The following is a 19,019-nucleotide window of genomic DNA, read 5'->3' on the forward strand; positions in this document are numbered from 1 at the left end:
ACTGGAGTGGGTAACCTTTCCCTTCTCCAGGGCATCTTCCCGACCCAGGGATTGAACCTGGGTCTCCTGCGTTGCAGGCAGATTCTTTATCATCTGAGCCACCAGGAAGCACCTTTCACTGGGTCCATGTAAAACCCAGAAGAGCAGGACTAAAGAGAAGTGCAGCTGAATTCACAAAACGTGGAATAAATTGCTGACTCTTGGTCACATGACTTCTTATGTGGTCTGTTTTCCAGCTGCCAAAACGGATGCCCAGAACCTGGTGTGTGAGTCTTGTGTGCAGGTCTATATCAGCTGAGACCTCTCTTGGAGACTGGAGAAGTTAGCTCCACACTGGACCCATCCCATCCTCTGTCCTGTCTCTGCTTCCCATCAGCGGCTCACCTTGCTTATTCCTGACCTTATTATTTTCACACATGCCTTTCTCCCAGTTCCCTCTGAGTCTCACAAAGTATGTAGCTTGGAGATCCACACCTGAAGAGGCCCATCATACGTGCTTGATGAAGAAGTGCCTGGACCCATGGCAAAGAGGTCCAGTGGTAGCAGTCACCTCTGGCCTGGCCAATCCTGTTTTGTCCTCCAATACAGGGGCATTGTCCAGAATTACAGGTGGTCAGCACTTACTGCTGAACATACATCTTCCTGAGAACCTTCCAGGGCTCTGCCTTCTCCCCATTGCTGCCTCCCTAGGTCCCCAGGCCCCTTGACTTAACACTTTAGTGTTTAAACTGGCACATGATGTAACCAAAGGCTCCCAGGGAAGGCCACCCGCCTCTAGTGCACCCACCTTAGCTACTATGTCAATAAAAAATGATTCATGTTCTAAAGCACTTTAGAATTATCTGGGTCACACCTGGTGATGCCGTCACCAGACCCCTCGATGCATTATATATCACTGTGAGCAAACCACCCCAACTAGCCAGCCCCCAAGACCTCAGTGGCACACCAACCAGACTTTTGGGTGAGGAGGACCAACTCACTCCCCTACCCCTTACCCCCCAAGCTGGACACTTTGTACGTCCTTTCCTCTCAGCCTGACACTCAGAGGGAGACCACAGCTGCCTCTCCTTCTGCAAGACCCAGTTTTCCCAAACTCCACCCACTTGCCCAAGAAAGCGGGCCTGATGGAGTGGGCAGGGGAATGTGATGCCAATGTATAAACTAAACAGAATTGTGAAACACATGATTGTGGTTTGGAAGAGGTGTCAGGAAAGCCTCCTTCAGTTGTGGAAATTACTGTAAAATAAACAAAAGCCAGTGGGTCGCCTTCTTGCGCACGTTCTTGCTATTCTTTTTCCTCCTTTTCATTTTCACCATAAGAATCCACAACTTGGCTAGGGAACAAGTCTTCCTACATAATATAAAAGCAGTAGAACTACTGGTGATATTAATAATACTTTACATTTATAGAGCATTTCTCACCTTTAAAGCCCTTTATAAAAATTAACTAATTAATCCCCTTAGCAACAAAGTACTTACTTTGTTGGCTTCTAGGCATGTAATTCAGTAGTGGCCTGAATTATACATCTCCCTGTCGAGTGGTTTGCCATTGTTTTCAAAGGCATCACATTGGTTGAGATGCATTTTCTGTCCAATTCTGAAGTCGAATTTTAAAAATCAGTATAAAAGAAATGGGGAGGGGAGAGGAATTCTAGCTACACCAAAGTATCCCAATTATCACCATGTGCTAAAGGCAGAAAATGTTTTCAGCACTGAATCTCATCTAAGGCTTGCTGGGTATCAAACCGGCGCCCTAGTTGCTATCATCTCTGACAGGCTCACATAGAAAATTCCAGAAATTTTAGCATCCTTGATTCTATTTACGCCTATTTAAAAATAAAACTGACATCAATACTGATATTGCTCTGGGCTATTATTGCCTCAGGTGTTTTTCCTCTTTCCTTTTTGAGGTTTGAATCAATAGACCAGCAAAGACAATGGGTAAAACACTCCCTCCTTTTTCTTCCCTGCCCTCCCTCTGTACCTGCCCCTCCCACTCCCACACTTGTGGGTCCATTCGGTGGTAGCCTCCCTGCGGAGTACAGTTCCTGGCACTTTGTTGCTTAACCGCTCAGTTGTGTCCAACTCTTTTAGCCCACCAGGCTCCTCTGTCCTTGGGATTTTTCAGGCAAGAATACTGCAGGGGTTGCCATTTTCTACTCCAGGGGATCTTCCCAACCCAGGGATTGAACCCACATCTCCTTCATTGCAGGAGGATTCTTTAACACTGTGCCACAAGGGAAGTCCTTTCTGGCACAGATATGCTAGCCCAAGCCACTCCTTTGGCCTCTGGGAGGAGAGGATAAGGGCAGGTGGGTGGGAGGCGGGGCCAGGGTGTGTGGTCCCCTCCCTCTGGGGCTGGGAGGGGCAGGGGGCGTGTCTCCTCCCAATTTTCTCTCCAGGTGCCCACCCTGCTAACCTTGGCCTCCTTGGATTGCCAAGCCCTGAACTGAATGCCCCACCACCCTACCCACATCTTGGCAAAAGAATCTGATTAAACTCCCTTCCATCCCACTCACGTGGGGCCACCTGGTTCCATTGTTTCCCTTTTTACACTCGGGGAAACCAAAGCCTAGAGAATTCCATTGACAGAAGAGCTTGGCAGGTGGAAATCCATGGGGTCAAAGGGTCAGACATGACTTAGTGACTAAACCACCACCAAACCCCACTGGTGGCTGTAAGCTTGGCTCAAGCCACCACCGTGACCATCAAAGCCCATGTGCTTGCGGCTGCTCCAGGAGGCCCCCTACCTGTGAGCCTCAGTATGGTAGGAACTGAGAAGGGATTCCAAACACGCAGAGAAGCCCACTGTGGGCCCCCCACCACTCAGACTCCTTTGAGAGTCTGCACTGGGCTCTTGGTGCTGAGAAAGCCCGGCAGAGGCTCTGCTGCTGAGTCTGCCCGAGAGGCCCCTTCCCTTCCTTCCTGGGGTAAACTGCGTATAGTCACTCTGCCAGAAAACAGACAAAGTAGAATTCTGAGGGTAGGACGAAATCTCTGCCTTTTCCTGCTCTGGGTCCTGCTGTTTCTGGCTGGACTGCTTTTGTCTTGAGCCGGGGTGCCCAGGCCCTGGTGGAGGACACTCTCCCACGCGACCTGGGATGTCTGCACATTTCACAGACACACTCAGGGCTGTGACGTGACGCCAGTGGCCTACACGTTCTGCCAGGTTCACAGCGTCCACGGCCGTGTCCACCTTCCTATCTTTAAACCTCCCCTTGGCCACACCTGGGGTTAGAAGTCCCTGTTAAAAATCAAATTCGTTCTTACAAAATCCTCACTCATATATACTCCCCACTTCCTGTTGTAAGTTTCAGTGTCAGCAAGCAACATGCTGAGCCAAGTATCTTCCCACCCCTTGAAAAGAACTGGACCTGAAGCCAGGAGCCCTTGGAGACACCTCCTCTGTTTGGAGCCTTGGTCCCTGCAGGAGGAGGAAGCACAGAAGAGGCCCTGGAAGCATCTCAGATTAGAATGCAGTGGGATGTCATTGGAGTCAACGGGCCCGCCTCTAATCCTCTCTGGGCTGTCCCCCCACGGGGCTGTCCCATGTCACACAGCTGCGAGGTGCAGAGCCGGCCCCCTAACCCTTGGACCCTCAGCTGGATTCTCCCTGAGCCTCGGGCTCCTCCTCTGTGAGGTGGGGTAAGCTCATCCACTACCAGGGCTGTTGGGAGGACTGCATGGTAACACAGAGGATGCACATAAGGCCTGAACTGGGCCTTTAGCCAATTCCTTCCCTTCTCTTCCACGGTGGCGAGTGCTCTCCCGGCATCTACTCGGGTTCTTCCTCTATGAATGCAGGTCAAGTTCCCTTGCAGAGATTCAGGTCCACTGGGAGAGGGGAATCTAGCAAAGATTCCATGAGCGGCTGTACCCCCACCCCGGCCACCCCTGCCCCAGGCGCCAGGCGTCCACACCCACAGGAGTCAGACCCACTTTGTTTACCAAATGGCGCATCCTAGCACAGCTCTGTTGCCAAGGACAACAGTGACTGTCCTGCTATTATTCAGAACACTGCTATATTCTCTCTCTCACAATAGAGAGAAAGAGCATGTTCTAATGAGGAGAGGGTACGAAAAGGCTCTGCAGCATCAGGACACCCTAGGGACCAAGCCTGAATGCTAACCTGCGAGAGGAAGTGCTTCTGAAGGAGCTTGGCAAGTGGACTGCGCTGGCCAGGTGCCCACACCTGCAGCCCCTTGTCAGTGGGTTTCAGAGCATGTGTGGCTATTCAGACATTGGGAGGGGTTCAAACAGCCAGCCGGGCTTCCCTGGTGGCTCAGACGGTAAAGAATCTGCCTGCAATGCAGGAGACCTAGGTTCGATCCCTGGGTCGGGAAGATCCTCCGGAGGAGGGCATGGCAACCGACCATGGAGAATCCCACAGACAGAGGAGCCTGGCAGGCTACAATCCACTGAGTTGCAAAGAGTAGGACACAACTGAAGCAACTTAGCATGCACGCACGCATACAGCCAGGAGCTCGACCTCTCAAATGGCCAGATGACTGGGCCTTTACTGCCCTGTCCCAGGCTGCACTGATGTGTCCTTAGATGGGATGTCCTCCCTGAAGGCCAGGGGTTGCCACGGCTCCAGCCCCGTGACTCGCCATTCCACAGAGCAGACAGGGGGCAAGCGAGACCACCCACCCGTCAGGCTGAGTCAAGGGAACCCACCCAGCTTCAGAGAAACAGCTGGTACCAGAGAGCTGGCAGGGAAGGTCACATCCCCTGAGTGGTGCTGACATATTTAACTTCTGGATAAATTCCATAAAAATGACACAGAGTCCCCTCCAAGGGAGAGCACAGCGGCAAGGACCCCAAGGCGAGTTCAAGACCCGTGTGTCAGGATGGGGACAATTCGCAAAGGTGCCCATAGGGAAGGGGTTAGAAAAACAACCACCCCAGAGGGCACCACCTCTGAGTGGGAGTCAGGCAGAGTGTGGCCACCCAGGATGGAGGCAACAGGCAAGGACAGCCACCAGACCCCAAAGAGAGTGAAGGCCAAAGCAGGGAGTAGCAAGGGAACACCGCTTGTCTGGAATATCACAGGGAGCCGCTCCTGGGCAATGGTGCAAAAGTGGAAGAAATAGCGACCCCTTTCCCGACCTGGCCTCAGGTGTTCATAGGTAGGTCTCGGAGACTTGGAAAGAGACTGAAGCTGAGAAGGGGAGAGACTCCCTTCCTCTACCCACTCCTGCTGTCTAATTCTTCCGGAAAAGAAGATGCTAGAAGGGCAGAGGAGAGCAGCCATCACTTGAGTGCTTGGGAAGGTGGATGGAGACCCAGGCGGATAAAGATGCGGTCTGCCTACCCTCTGCAGTATTCTCGTGGCCCTTGGGGTCCTGCAGAGCCCGAGTTGGCATGGAGACCATGATGATGAGAAGTAATTTCATGTCAAGAGCACTTCTAGGAACGTGAGGCCGAGATGTGGTTCGGCCAGTGGAACCATGGGTGATCACCCTGTTGTGTCAGGGTGCACTCCACCTGCTTGTTGGGGAGAGGGGCGCCCCCACCCACGGCTTCGCCCCAGAACATGAGGAAAAGAGACACAGAAATCAGAACATCGCTGCGAAACTTTGCAGTTCCTGATCAGAAATCGTCAAAACAAGAAGCTCCTATTTCAACAATTAGCATCGGGAACAGATTTACAAACCAAAACCACAGTTAGCAAGTGGGGTGATGAATCAGTTTGACCTCAAGCTTCTGCCCTGTCTTTGGCTGTGAACAAATAGCAATAAACAAGTCTTCAGATGTATGGGTGTGTTCCTAGGAGACTGCTTTAAATCACGTTATTTTGTAGTAATATACCATCTTTCCAGGTGTCTATTATGTGTTTGGAAAGTTATCTCAACTTAAAAAAAGGACCTTGCTGCATTTAAAATAAAAACACTGAAAAATGGGTTAACCCTCTAAACGCCAGTCATATGAATACACAGCCAGTGCTCTGGGCAATATATTTTTTTTAAGAGAGATTGCCTTTTTATTTTTATTTATTTATTTTTTTGGCTGGGCCATGGGATATTAGTCTTCCAACCAGGGATCGAACTCACACCCTTTGTGTTGGAAACACAGTCTTGACTACTAGACTGTCGAGGGGGTCTGAAACCCAGACTTTCACAGAGAGGTGATTTTTCTGGTAAAGTGATTGACAAAGCAGGATTTCAGCTCTAAGAGTCAGGGCATCAGTTCAGAATCTGACACTTGGGGCCGGAGTGTGGGAGATGTGTTTTCTATCTGGTACTTGATCTTTCAACTTCATTTTCTCTTTCCTAAAGTAAACACCACCTTTAAACACACCAGCCTTTTAGCAACTCTTCCCTGAATGGTGTTTATCTTCCAGGCGATCTATTAATTGTCAGTTTATTTAGCAAACCTAGTTTGCCCAGGGTTGACGGATCTGTTTAATATCCTTCTTTAAGATAGACTGGCTTATCTTTACAAAAAAATGTTATCGGGTGCCTGCTCTAAGGATCATTACTTTGATTTATTGTTTCCTCTGCAGCAAATCTCCAATAATGGGTTTTCCTTAAGCCGTATCCGTACTCTTTTTGGTCATGAATTTTCAGTGCCTCTCTTGTTTCTCTGTGCATAAGCACTGTGTGCATTTGAGGGCCAGGATGTTTCAGGAACTCACCCAGGCCCTGTCCACATGGCCTCAAGGCCTCTAATGGGCAAGACCTTGGTGATGCCTGGAGGAAAGTGGTAATGGAGAGCATGACCTTGAGCAGGTGACAGCCCCCCGTTCCTGTGACCTTTGAGAGGACCTCCCAGTGGACTCCCCAGGTGGTGCAGTGGTAAAGAACCCGCATGCCAATGCAGGAGATGTAACAGATGCAGGTTCGATCCCTGGGTGGGTAGACTCCCCTGGCGGAGGAAATGGCAACCTGCTCTAGTATTCTTGCCTGGGAAATCCCATAGACAGAGGAGCCTGGCGGGCTAGGGTCCATGGGGTCACAAAGAGTCGACTGAGCCACTGAGTACACGTGCTCAATGTGTCAGGAACACCCACCCCACACAGAGCCAAGATGCCCTATCGGTCGTGTGCCAGGTCGCAGGCAGGCACCTTCCAAGGCATCCCAGGTCAGTAAGGCTCGGGGTGGGGTGGGAACGGGAGAGCAGTGAGGGGGTCACTGAGTAGTCCGTGCAGGTCCCACATGCAGACACCAAGTCCTTCACCCAAAGCTCAAAGGCCTGAGCGGAGAAGTCATTCTAGCTCTGGTTTGTGCTTTGTGTCTGGTGTTGCAATGAATCATCTACTTCCCCTTTGTCTTCCACTTCTATAAAGAGTCGTATGAGTAATACTCTTCGTATTTTCCATTTTAAGAGAAATTCAGAAAGTTTAGATAGACTGGGGGTTCTTGTTGCCAGATTTTTTTCCCTTAAACGCACCCCCCGTCTATATATATGTAAACAACTCTCTTATACATGTACACATCAGAAGTAAGTCCTTCATGGCCCAGCTCTGACCTGTTCTGTCACATGGGCAAACAAGGAGAACCGCAAATGGATGTTACTGAATAGGACCCCTAAGTGTTAGCTGTTTGGAGGAAGAGAAAAATGCAAACAGTGAGTGTATGTTTCAGCTTTTCCTGAACTATCAAATGACCCAGAAATACTTAATTAGCTGAAATGTTAAGGGACATTGGAAATACAAAATGTGAAAGAACAAAATTTCTTTGTGGTAGAAAAAACCTGGCTGCCAGGCTGTGTCTGTGTGTGCAATTGTGTATAAGAGAGACAGAGAGATGGAGAGAGAGGAGAGACAGAGAGGGACCCCTTCCTTTCTCAGAACTATAACACTAACTATTAATGGCCAAAAGTACTACTGACGATCACACTGGCTGTGAAGTCCTCTCATTTATCATTTCCTCCTATTGCTGCTCGTGTATTTCAGGAGGATGTCAAGAGCAAGCCCATGGCGTTCCTCTAGGCTTCCTTTCTGTGGGAATGAGGAGGGGTGGGAATGGGAGGCTGGAGCCCCCTCCCTATGCAAATCCCAGCCTTGCCTTGGCTCAGGGCTGCCAGTTTGAGGAGCGTGTGGGTTGTGATCCTTTTGTTCCTTTGGAAGAAAAAAAATGTGCTGCGGGTAAAAATAGTATTTTAAAGTCTTTTTTTTTTTTTAAATAATGCACATCACAGCTGATGACAAGGGAGCTGTTTCTCTGGGTGGGACGAAAGAGTGACTGAGCTGGGAAAGGCTGAGGTTTCCCCCAGCCCCTGCTCCAAGCATCTCCTCCACCCTGCCTTCCGTCAGCAGTGGGGTCTGGGGAGTGAGCCCAAGTCCCACTCCCTTCTCCCATCACCTGCTTGTACGGTTTCAAGACAGTCCACTTGCTTAGGCCTTTCACTGGGCGCAGGAGGACAAGGCCAGGCTGGCTGCTCTAGGCTCAGCCACCTGGAGCTGCTCCCCGTTCTCAGAACCTCTCTCCCTGCCTTCTCCTGTTGCTTTCTGGGATCTCGGCTCCCTCCTTCTCCCCTCTTCTTTGTCCTGTTTATTCTTTTCTAAGTTTTACTTGAAAATTCCAAACCTTTTCTCTAAATTCCCGTTTCTAGACTTGTGTATGTTTCATTGTCAGCGGCATCGACTCCCTCCTTGGAGCAGGGCATTTTTAAAAGAATTTCAGCTCCATCCGAGAAAGCAGACTCTCAGGGACTTGTCCAGCTGGGGCAGGAGGCACTGGGAGTCAAGAGATGCTGGGTCTCTCTGGTCCTTTGCCCCCGTGGCATGGTTTCCTTCTTCTGTGACACTTGACTTTGAGGCAGGAACTGGCTCCTACATGAATTAAATAAAATAAAATCAATAACATCAACATAAAAGCTCCTGAAGGTGTGTAGGGACCTCCCCTTCTGTGCACCACCCGTGGGTCCTGGCTCATGCCCACCCACATCACTTGGCACCTGCAGAACTCAGGTGCTTGGATGGTGGGTCACCCATCACTCTCTAACCTTGCAGGAAGGGTGATGGAGAAGGTTGCAGCAGGTCCTACTTATGGATAAAACCACTAGTGACTCACCTCAGAGCTCTTGTAATCCAACTTTTAAAAAATTTGTGGGTGAGGAATATGAGAGTCTGGCATGTCAAGTCACATGCTTAATAACCTGGAATTGCTTGGTCTAAGACATGGTGCTAGAACCCAGATATGTGCGTTTTTGCTTATGGCTCTTTCCACCAGGCCATGGGGCATCCCTGCAGTGTGCTAAGACAAGAGCCATCTGGCCACTAAAAACATTTTTGTTTTTGTACTTTTTCTACGAGTTTGAAAGGCACTAATTGGCCTACTTTACAAAGAAAAGCTATATCTGTACATACGTACATACGTATGCGTGTATTTTCCAATGGTTTTAGAATCAGTGTCATAGCGTGTTGGGGCTGGATTCGCTTGGCGACCACGTGCTCCAGCCCTTTCAAGTTACTAAGGAGACTGAGTGTCTGGTGGGGCCAGAGTGAGAAGAGCCCTTGAAAGTCAAAGAAGCTTTCCTTTTTTGTTGTACAATCAGACAGATTTTGTTTTTCCTTTTCCTGGACGACAGCCCCACTTTTCACGCACCTGGAGCAGTCAGGTCCATATCCGCTCACCACGCACCCATGATGCTGGAAGGCCACGGCTGAGAGGCTGATCAGCGGTCTTGTCCGCTCACAGCCGGGTGCGGGGCCCTCTCCAAACTGGCAATGCTCAGACCTGCCCACAGCCTTGCCCCTTGTCCTCGTCTTCTCTTCTGAGCCACAGTCAGCCTGATTCTGTTGACCAGAATGAGGGGCAAGTGTAGTCAAAGTGTTAGTCGCTCAGTCGTGTCCGATTCTGTTTGACCCCGTGGACTCTATTTCCAAAAAAGTCCCATTCTGAGATATGGAGGGGGGTTAGGATTTCAACACATGAATTTGGGGAGGCATAGTTCACCCCCTAACAGAGTGATGGAATAGCACCATGTTGTAATGCCTCACGAAATAGTGAATCTAGGCAAAGGCCATCAGTAACTGCTAAAACCACTCAGCGGAAAGCTGATGAGAAACTTTAGAGTGAATGGAGCAGGCCGAAATAACAAACCCGCCGGCCGATCTTAACATCGCCAGATACAAGACACACAGGCCTTGCCTCTCCGTGTCATGGAAGAGGAAGCACACAGCAATGCCTTCCCTGTGTTCTTGCCTCTCTCCCCTCCAAAAGCAAAAATGTAGGACCTTAATCTGATCAAGCCTTTGATGGGAATGTAAACGAACCATTCAGAGGATTTACAAGTGAGAAGAATCACACCTTAGGTATGCGATCAGCAAAATCCAGAATGTGAGAAATTCTTTAGGACAAAATCCCTGGTTTCTTAACAGATGTTAGAGGGAAAAAAAAGAGGAAGTGGGGACCTAGAGGTCCAAAGAGACTTAAAAAAGTGTACCAGCTGAACTCGGTGCACGCATCTTGTGTGGTCTGGATTTGAAGAAGTCATCCATAAAATACCAAAAGACATATAAGAGACAGGGAAATTTGAACACTGGGTACTTGGCGATGTTAAAAAAACTCATGAATTTTTTGGAAAGATGTATTTATTCGTTCTTGGCTGCACTGGGTCTTTGTTGCTGCTCACAGGCCCTCTCTAGCTGTGGTGCGAGCGCCTCTCACTGTGGTGGCCCCTCTCACTTTGGAGCACAGGCTCCGGGCACGTGGGCTCGGTAGCTGTAGCTCACGGGCCTAATTGCTTTGTGACACGTGGGATCCTCCCAGACCAGGGATCGAACCTGTGTCCCCCGTTTTGGCCGATAGACTCCCAACCACTAGACCACCGGGAAAGCCCCAAATCATTAATTTTTTAAAGTGTGATAATAGTATTGTTGTAATTTTTAAGTTCTTATTTTCAGGGATACCACTAAGGTCCCTACCGATGAAAAGTTAGTGTCTTGGACTTGTTTCAAAATAATTTGGGAAAGAGGTGCTAAATTGGGTGAATTCAGATGACTTGTGATTGGCTAGGTGTTGAAGCTGGGGTGATGGCTATATGGGGTTTCATTATACTCTTCTCTCTGCTTTTATACATTCGAAATTTTCTATAATAAAGTGTTAAAAATTGATGAGGTGGCTCTCCTCCTATAAAAGTCCTATCTATCCATCTCTGTTCTGGATACTATCCCATCTTGTCTTCTCAAGGACTTAGCTCTCCGTTTATTGCCTCTCTGAGCATAGTTAAGTCTCTCCCTCCCCCTGAGCCACCCCACAGCTTACAAACACCTTCTACTACCTACCATTCTTTAAAAAAGAAAGAAAGAAAATATGGAAAATCAACTTTAATTCCTCCCTTGGCCCTTCTTATCTTTCTCCATCTACCCGATTTTTCTATCTCCCCTGTGCTGTCCAAACTGCTCTTCCTGTGTACGAACTTCTTAAACCCTCACCATCCATTCACTCCTCAACCAACTGCCCTCTGAGAAACACGGTCAGGGTCACCAGCATCCTACAGGTTACCAATTCCAGCGGACACTTTTCTGCTTGCATCTCCTTCCTGACTCTTCCCAGCTATCTCCTCCCACTCTTCCATCTTCAGGATGGCCTTCAGGACACTCCATGGCTGGGGTCCCTCCATCAATCTCTGTCATTGTACCAGCTTCAATTCTCTTTATAGCCCTTGTTGAAAATTGCAGTCAGATTTTTATTTGTACATTTCCCACTGGACTGTCAGCTCCACAAGAAAAGAAACCAAATATATTTTGCTCATCCCTGTAACCCCAGCAAACAGTGCAGTTCCTGGCACACCACAGAGGCACTTAAAAAATATTTGTTGAATGAAAACATTAAGTGATACATCAGCCAGACGATTACCCAAATTAGGATAATTACAAATTGTGAAAAGCTCTATGAAAAAAGCGTTAGGAGTGTTGATCTAGTCTGAAAGGGTCGCAAAAGCTTCCATGTGAAAATCACATTTGAGCTGAGCTGCGAAGAGTGGGAGGGAGGTATAGAAAAGTCGGGAAACAGTGAGAGAAAAAGAGTCAGCCGACCGTGAGAAAAGGATGCAAGAAGGGCTTCTGAAGTCAAAAATCGCCTGGGGACCAGAGATGTGCTGTGTCCTCTACTGGGGTGGGTCTGTGTGTGCCACTTGAGACTGAGAAAGTGACAGAACGCAGGGGGAGCCCAAAGGGCGACGTGGTTCAGGCTATTTTTAACCCTCTGTGGACCAGCAGCCAGAAGAGTTTCAGCAAGATTTCACTTCCATTGCTCCTTCAGAGCAGGAAGTGCACCGAATGCATTAGTGAACAGCCAGGACAGGACGGAGCTGGGGCAGCTGTGCTTCACCCTAACTTCACACCTTCCTGTGAGAAATGAGCCACTTTTGCGCAAACGAAACCTCAGACCCTGTCTCTTTCAATTTTGCCCAGATGGCCTCCTTTGCTCAGATCTCTAAGTTTGGTCTAGGGTCTGATCAATATTCAAACACATCTCCCCTAAAAGGCGCCTTTCGGGAGGCAGAAACCTGAGGACCACTCAGCCAGCATGGACCAAAAGAGGATGAGACTCCAGGGGCTTCAAACAGTCCCCAGATGAACAAAGGACAGGGAAAGGGCTTCTGAAAGGAGCTCACAAGCACGTGCACAGAAACAGTGAAACCGTTTTTCAAGTACATAACCTGTGCTTTGACCCAGTAACTCTATTTCTAGGAGGAAATACCCAGAGGCAGGCAAAGACCAGTGTACCAGGATGACTGCATTAACACTATTTACAAAGTAAAAGAATCAGAAAACCTAACGTCCCAAACAGAGAGAAGGCTCCAGAAGTCACAGCGTGCCCGAACTAGGATGCAGCCATCACCATCACGTTTACAAGTAAATCTTAATTGCTTGACAAATGCTCAGAATATAGCGTTAAGGGAAAGTAACTGCTTATACATTATGAACTCAAATATGTGAGTTTCTGTATACGTATTAGATGGATAGAGAGATGCAAAGCAAAGACCGGATAAAAGTCACAAGGAGAGTTAAATCTAGATGGTGCAAATTGCTTTGTCTTGATTTTTATACTTCTCTTTTAACAAACGCATATTATATAATCACAAACAAACAATAAGATACTTTTTGATGTGTTCATTTATTTTCTTTCTTATTGTGGGAAAATGCACACAGCATGACATTAACCATTTTTAAGCTGGGAGTTCAGTGGTATTAAGTACATTCACAGGGTTCAACCATCACCACTCCAGAACTTTCTCATCCTCCCAAACCAGAACTCTGTGCTCTTTAAACATGAGTCTCTGCTTCCTCCTCCCCCAGGGCTTGGTAACCACCATCCCCCTCTGTATCTCTGTGAATTCAGCTTCTCTAGGCACCTCTTGGGAGAAGGCAATGGCACCCTACTCCAGTACTCTTGCCTGGAAAATCCCATGGATGGAGGAGCCTGGTAGGCTGTAGTCCATGGGGTCGCTAAGAGTCAGATACAACTGAGTAACTTCACTTTCACTTTTCACTTTCATGCATTGGAGAAGAAAATGGCAACCCACTCCAGTGTTCTTGCCTGGAGAATCCCAGGGACGGGGGAGCCTGGTGGGCTGCCGTCTCTGGGGTCGCACAGAGTCGGACACGACTGAGGCGACTTAGCAGCAGCAGCAGCAGGCACCTCTTATGAGTGGAATCATGCAGTATCTGCCCTGTTGTGTCTGGTTTATTTCACTTATCATAACATCTTCAAGGTTCATCCATGGCTGCTTTATTTTCCGGGCATCTCAGTGTTGCTCCCACACTGCTAAACCTCAGTGCTCACCTACAGCGATGTCCAATGAGGTCTTCTGCTCGGGGCCTGATGAACCCAAATATTTCACTTGAAATGTGAAGGCTCCTCTCAAAGGACCCAGGAAGTGGTGTGAAGAGACAATGTCGGGTGTTACACGCTCACCTCCCCTTTCTCTCCAGCAGCCTCAAGGAGCCAAGGATGCTACCTTCTCGTATTACGTCTTAAGGAAGGGGCGAGTAGGAGGATAAGGTAGGGTGGACACTGATTGAAGGAAGGCCTGGGAGGAGCTTTGAAAACATCTGCTGAGGCCAGCTCATTTGCAAAGGCTGAGGGAACGGGCGTTAATGGTCTCAATGCGCCAGGGAGGCGAGGCAGCGTCATGATCACAAATGCCAGGTCGGCCTCTGGGATCAGCGTGACCATGGGCGGTCTCTCAGAGACCCAGAACTGCCTCCCCATCCCCATCCTTGTGGGCCCAAGAGTGCGCCCCCCTCCCTCATTCCGTCAGGCTGGTGAAGTTCCAAGTCCAGGTAATACTGAGAGTATTAGGCACTTGATATGCAGTAATGTTACTGAAAGTGTGAGAAGGAGGAACGAGCAGCAACTGACTGGACTGTTGGGACTCAGAGAAGGTCTTGGAGGCTGGAGTCTTGCTTGTAAGAAGTGCGGGACAAAAAGGCCTCTGTGCCTGGGAGCCCCCAGGGCCCTGCTCAGCATCAGTAAGTGCTGGTATTATTTAAATTACTATTGCTGTTTAGTGTCAGATGACAGACTCAGACTCAGATTTCTTGACTCCTGGGCTGAAGCTGTTCTTACCAACTCTCTCTTTTTCTCGCCTGTGTCCTTCCTTTGAACCTTGATCCTTGACCGTCCTCCTTTTCCACCCTCCTCTTTGGAACTCTGCACCTCTCAGAGAAGAAAGGGCAAAAGAGTCTGCCAGAGTTCGCATTTGTTGTGAAGGAATGAAGAAGCAGGCACCCAAATCAGTGTTTTGCAACCTACAGGTGAAACTCAGGGCCCTTTCCCACATACCCATGGTTGTACGTGCCAAGAAATATGTCTGTCTTCTATATCTCACTATGGATTTTTGGTCAACTCTCATTTCAACAGATTGCAGATAGAAACATTTTGGTCATGATAAACAATGACTTTTTTCAAGCTATATTCAAAGTGTGTTGGGAGAGGGGGAGACCTAGATTTCTAGAACCTTCTATCCATGATCATTTTCAAGATAGCCATAATTCCCTTCAAAATCTTGATGTATAACCCTTGATTCATTGGAAAAGACCTGGATGCTGGGAAAGAATGAAGGCAGGAGGAGAAGGGGGCGACAGAGGATGAGATGGCTGGATGGCATCACCGACTCAATGGACATGAATCTGAGCAAATTTCAGGAGATAGTGAAGGACAGGGGAGCCTGGTATACTGCAGTCCATGGGGTCGGAAAGAGTCAGACACAACTTAGCAACTGAGCAACAGCAACAACCTTTGGTTCCCTGTGTATGCTAAATTGCTTCCGTCGTGTCTGACTCTTTGTGATCCCATGGACTGTAGCCCACCAGGCTCCTCTGTCCATGGGATTCTTAAGGCAAGAATACTGGAGTGGGTTGCCATGCCTTCCTCCAGGGGATCTTCCTGACCCAGGGATCAAATTCCCATTTCCTGTAGCCCCTGCGTTGCAGGTGGATTCTTTACCACTGAGCCACTGGGGAAGCCCTGATTCCTTCCATATCCGACTCAAAAGTCAGCTGCCAGTGGGAGTGTGACAGTTCTGTGTCTTGTTTCTCCCACTTCAGAAAGACCTCTCTCCGGCTTCCCTTGGCCGTCTGCTCTGCCTGGCTGAGGAGAAGACAGCCCAGACCTCTTCCACCCACACAGTCCTGCTGCCAAAGATCCGAAATGCAGGGAGTAGTCCAATTAAAACACTGGGCAACTGGGCATACAGGGAAAGACAAGCATCAAAGGACAACCCTGTTTGCTATTTACCAAAAAAAAAAAAAAAAAAAAAAAGAGAAAGGAAAAAACAACACATGTAAATATTTTTTATCTCAAGTTCTCTTGTGCTAATTAAGGAATAAGGACAGTTGTTTTTAACAAGGCTTGAGCAGCTACTCACATTGAGTGGAATCCTCCGAATGGACTGGGATAAACAAGAGAGAAGGTCTTAAAAAGAAGGCTCATTACTCAGACACAGCCCCAAGCGGGTTCCCCTCAGGCAGCTGCTGGCTTCCAGGACATCGTGGGCGAGGTGAGGAGAGCACAGAGGAGGCTTCTTGTTCACAGGGCATCTGTGTGTGAGGAGACACCCCCTGCCCCCATCACCGAGTGTGCACTTGAAGACTGTCATTTTCATTCTGGAGGCCTCAAGCACCCCATTCATTTCTGAAAACCCGTGTGCCAGCTTGGCATCCAGCTTGGCATCCAGCTCAGGGGACATAAAATAAATCAAGAAGGGGAGGGAAATGTCTGGAGCGCACACTTTCTAATTATGTCTGTTTTCTCTCCTTCTAGCCCCTCCCCACCCCCTGTGGCAGCCCCCCACCACCACTTCCTCCCGCTGCCGCAAGAAACACACGCGGAAACGTTTTCAATTCTGTACCACCTTGGCAATCTCTTCAAGTTCTGAGCTTTGCCGCTGCTGCTTGCGAATTCAGGAGGCATGAGCTGTCCATGGGGGCCGCTCCTCAGCTTGGCCAGGCCCACCTGGCTTGTCCGACGACTCTGAAAGATGCAGTCCTAAAGAGGAAGCCATCTCTGTTGAGAACAACTGCCCTTGGCCTGAATTTGTCAAACAGGATTTATGGGGAAAGGACGAGGGAAGGTAGCAGGAAGAAGACAAATACTCAGAGTATATTAAATAAACACACGTTAGGGTGTGGCTCAGCTGTGCAGGGGGATGATGTAAACTGCTGCTTCAAAGCAGAGTATAAGGCTCATACTCAACAAGCATGCCAGGCTTCATCTTGGCGATTTTCACTGGGATGGCCCCATTTAACCCTCCCAGGAAACCCCCACCAACCCACCGTGCTACCCGGTGCCCTGAAAATTCAGATCCAGAGGAATCAAGGCAACCAAGGCCAGTGCTCCCAAGACGCCTTGTGACTGCATGACAACACTCCACAGGGAAAGAGAAAAGACTCACTTTAAAAATTACCGGAGAGGGCTTCCTGCCAATGCAGGGGACGTGCCTTCAATCCCTGATCTGGGAAGATCTCAGGTGCGGCAGAACAGTGAAGCCTGTGCTCTACAACTACTGAGCCTGTGCTCTAGAGCCCAGAGTCACAACTACTGAAGCCCGTGCTCTGCAGCAAGAAAAGCCACGAGAATGAGAAGCGTGCGTAGCAACAGAGAGTAACCCTCACTTGCCGCAACTAGAGAAAACCCCATGCAGCAGTGGAGAACCAGCACAGCCAAAAGTGAATCAATAAAAATGACTGCACGTTGTAATTAGCCATAACGCAGATGCTAACATGAAGGGAGACCAGATGAGAATGCTGCGCCGTCTTTGCGGCTTCTCTGTAAAATACCAGGCTTATTTTAAAGAAATGAGCCACCACCTGGAAGGATGTGTGCATGCGTGCCAAGCCCCTCAGGCATGTCCACCTCTCTGTGACCCCATGGGCTGAAGGCGCCAGGCTCCTCCGTCCATGGGATTCTCCAGGCAAGAATACTGGACTGGATTGCCATGTCCTTCCCCAGGGGATCTTCCCAACTCAGGAATCAAACCCACGTCTGTTGTTTCCTGCGTTGGCAGGTGGGCTCTTTACCACTAGCGCCACCTGGGACGCCCACCTGGAAGTACAAGTCCTTCTGAAACGAATGTGACACAGATCATTCCGTTGTCCTGCTCGACTGTCCACCCAGAAATGGGTGGTGAGAACAGGAGGAGCCCCTGGCACTCAGCCGGGCGTGCTGGTGTCTGGAGAAGAGGAGACGCTCGGTGTCTGTGAAAGGTTAGGACACGCTCCCTCGTTAGACTGAAGAGTCACACAAGACATCTCAGAGGAATTAAGATGGATGAATTTTTAGCTTACTGATTTATGGTCTGCTGGTCAATTATGAATATTAAGTTGTTATGTGTTGAAACCACTTTCTGTTGATGCTTGTCTCTTGACTTTCTCCTGTCTTTTCTTGTTTTTCTTTAAATGAAAACATCTTTCATTTAAAAAATTACAATTAGCAGCCTTCCTCCATCTCTGAAAGGAGAAAGGGCTGTCATTGTGAAGGCATATTTCGGGGGAAGGAGAAGGTGTTTTGAAGCCAGAGAGATTTGGCTGCAAGCCATAGTTAAATGGCTTTCTGGCTGTGTGATCTCAACGAATCTGATCTCTGAACGTCAGATTCTTTCTATGTAAAATGCAGCCATCATATCTACCCAGCAGGACTGTGGCATTAAACTATATAAATATGGTGTTTACTGATGCATTGTATGTGCTCAGGAAATATATTGATGGACGATTAAATATGGGTTAATACTTAAAATGGAATATATGTGCTTAATTTAACAACAACAACAAAAAATCAAGCATCCTTACAGCGAAGAGTCTAGTGTTTTAAAAAAATCACTTTAATAATTATGAGTAGATCCCTCTGGTGGTACATTGGACAAGAATCCTGCCAACGCAGGGGACACGGGTTGATCCCTGATCCAGGAAGATTCCACATGCCACAGGCAAGTAGGCCCATGCGTTACAACTGTTAAGCCTGTGATCTAGAGCCCAGGAGCTGCAGTTACTGAGTCTATGCGCCTAGAGTTGGTGCTCCGCAACAAGAGAGGCCACTGCAATGAGAAGTCTGTGCAGTGCAAATAGAGAGTAGTCCCAGCTCACTGCAACTGGAGAAAGCCTGCTCAATGAAGACCCAGAGCAACCAAAACTAAATAAATAAATAAATAAATTTTACAGAAAAAAAACAAAACAAAAAAACAACAACCAAACTATGACCGTATCTCCAAGATCTACTCAGGGGTGTTTTCAGTGGATCTCAGGCAGGGCTGGGGGCACACAAGCCCCAGGTCTGGGTGTGAAGCATCAGGCAGGCCTGGGAGTAGCCCGCCTCCCTCGCACGTTGTGAGCAGAGCTCGATCTACACAGGCAGATGGAACAGGAGCCTCCTGACCAGATGAGGGGCTAGTGGAGGGGGGTGCGGGGGCTGCCGGAAGTCGCTGGGGAATAAGCAGAAGTGTTTCTACTCATTGGTGAGGATCTTGGCTGGGATTTGTTTAAAAACTGTCACCGTCTGTCTTTGAAAGGATGTGAGGATTCCTGGAGAATCAGAAGAGGAGAGAATACTGACAGGGCCGCATCCAGC

The sequence above is a fragment of the Bubalus kerabau genome, chromosome 12 (assembly GCF_029407905.1).
Source record: "Bubalus kerabau isolate K-KA32 ecotype Philippines breed swamp buffalo chromosome 12, PCC_UOA_SB_1v2, whole genome shotgun sequence".
Classification (NCBI taxonomy): Eukaryota; Metazoa; Chordata; class Mammalia; order Artiodactyla; family Bovidae; genus Bubalus; species Bubalus kerabau.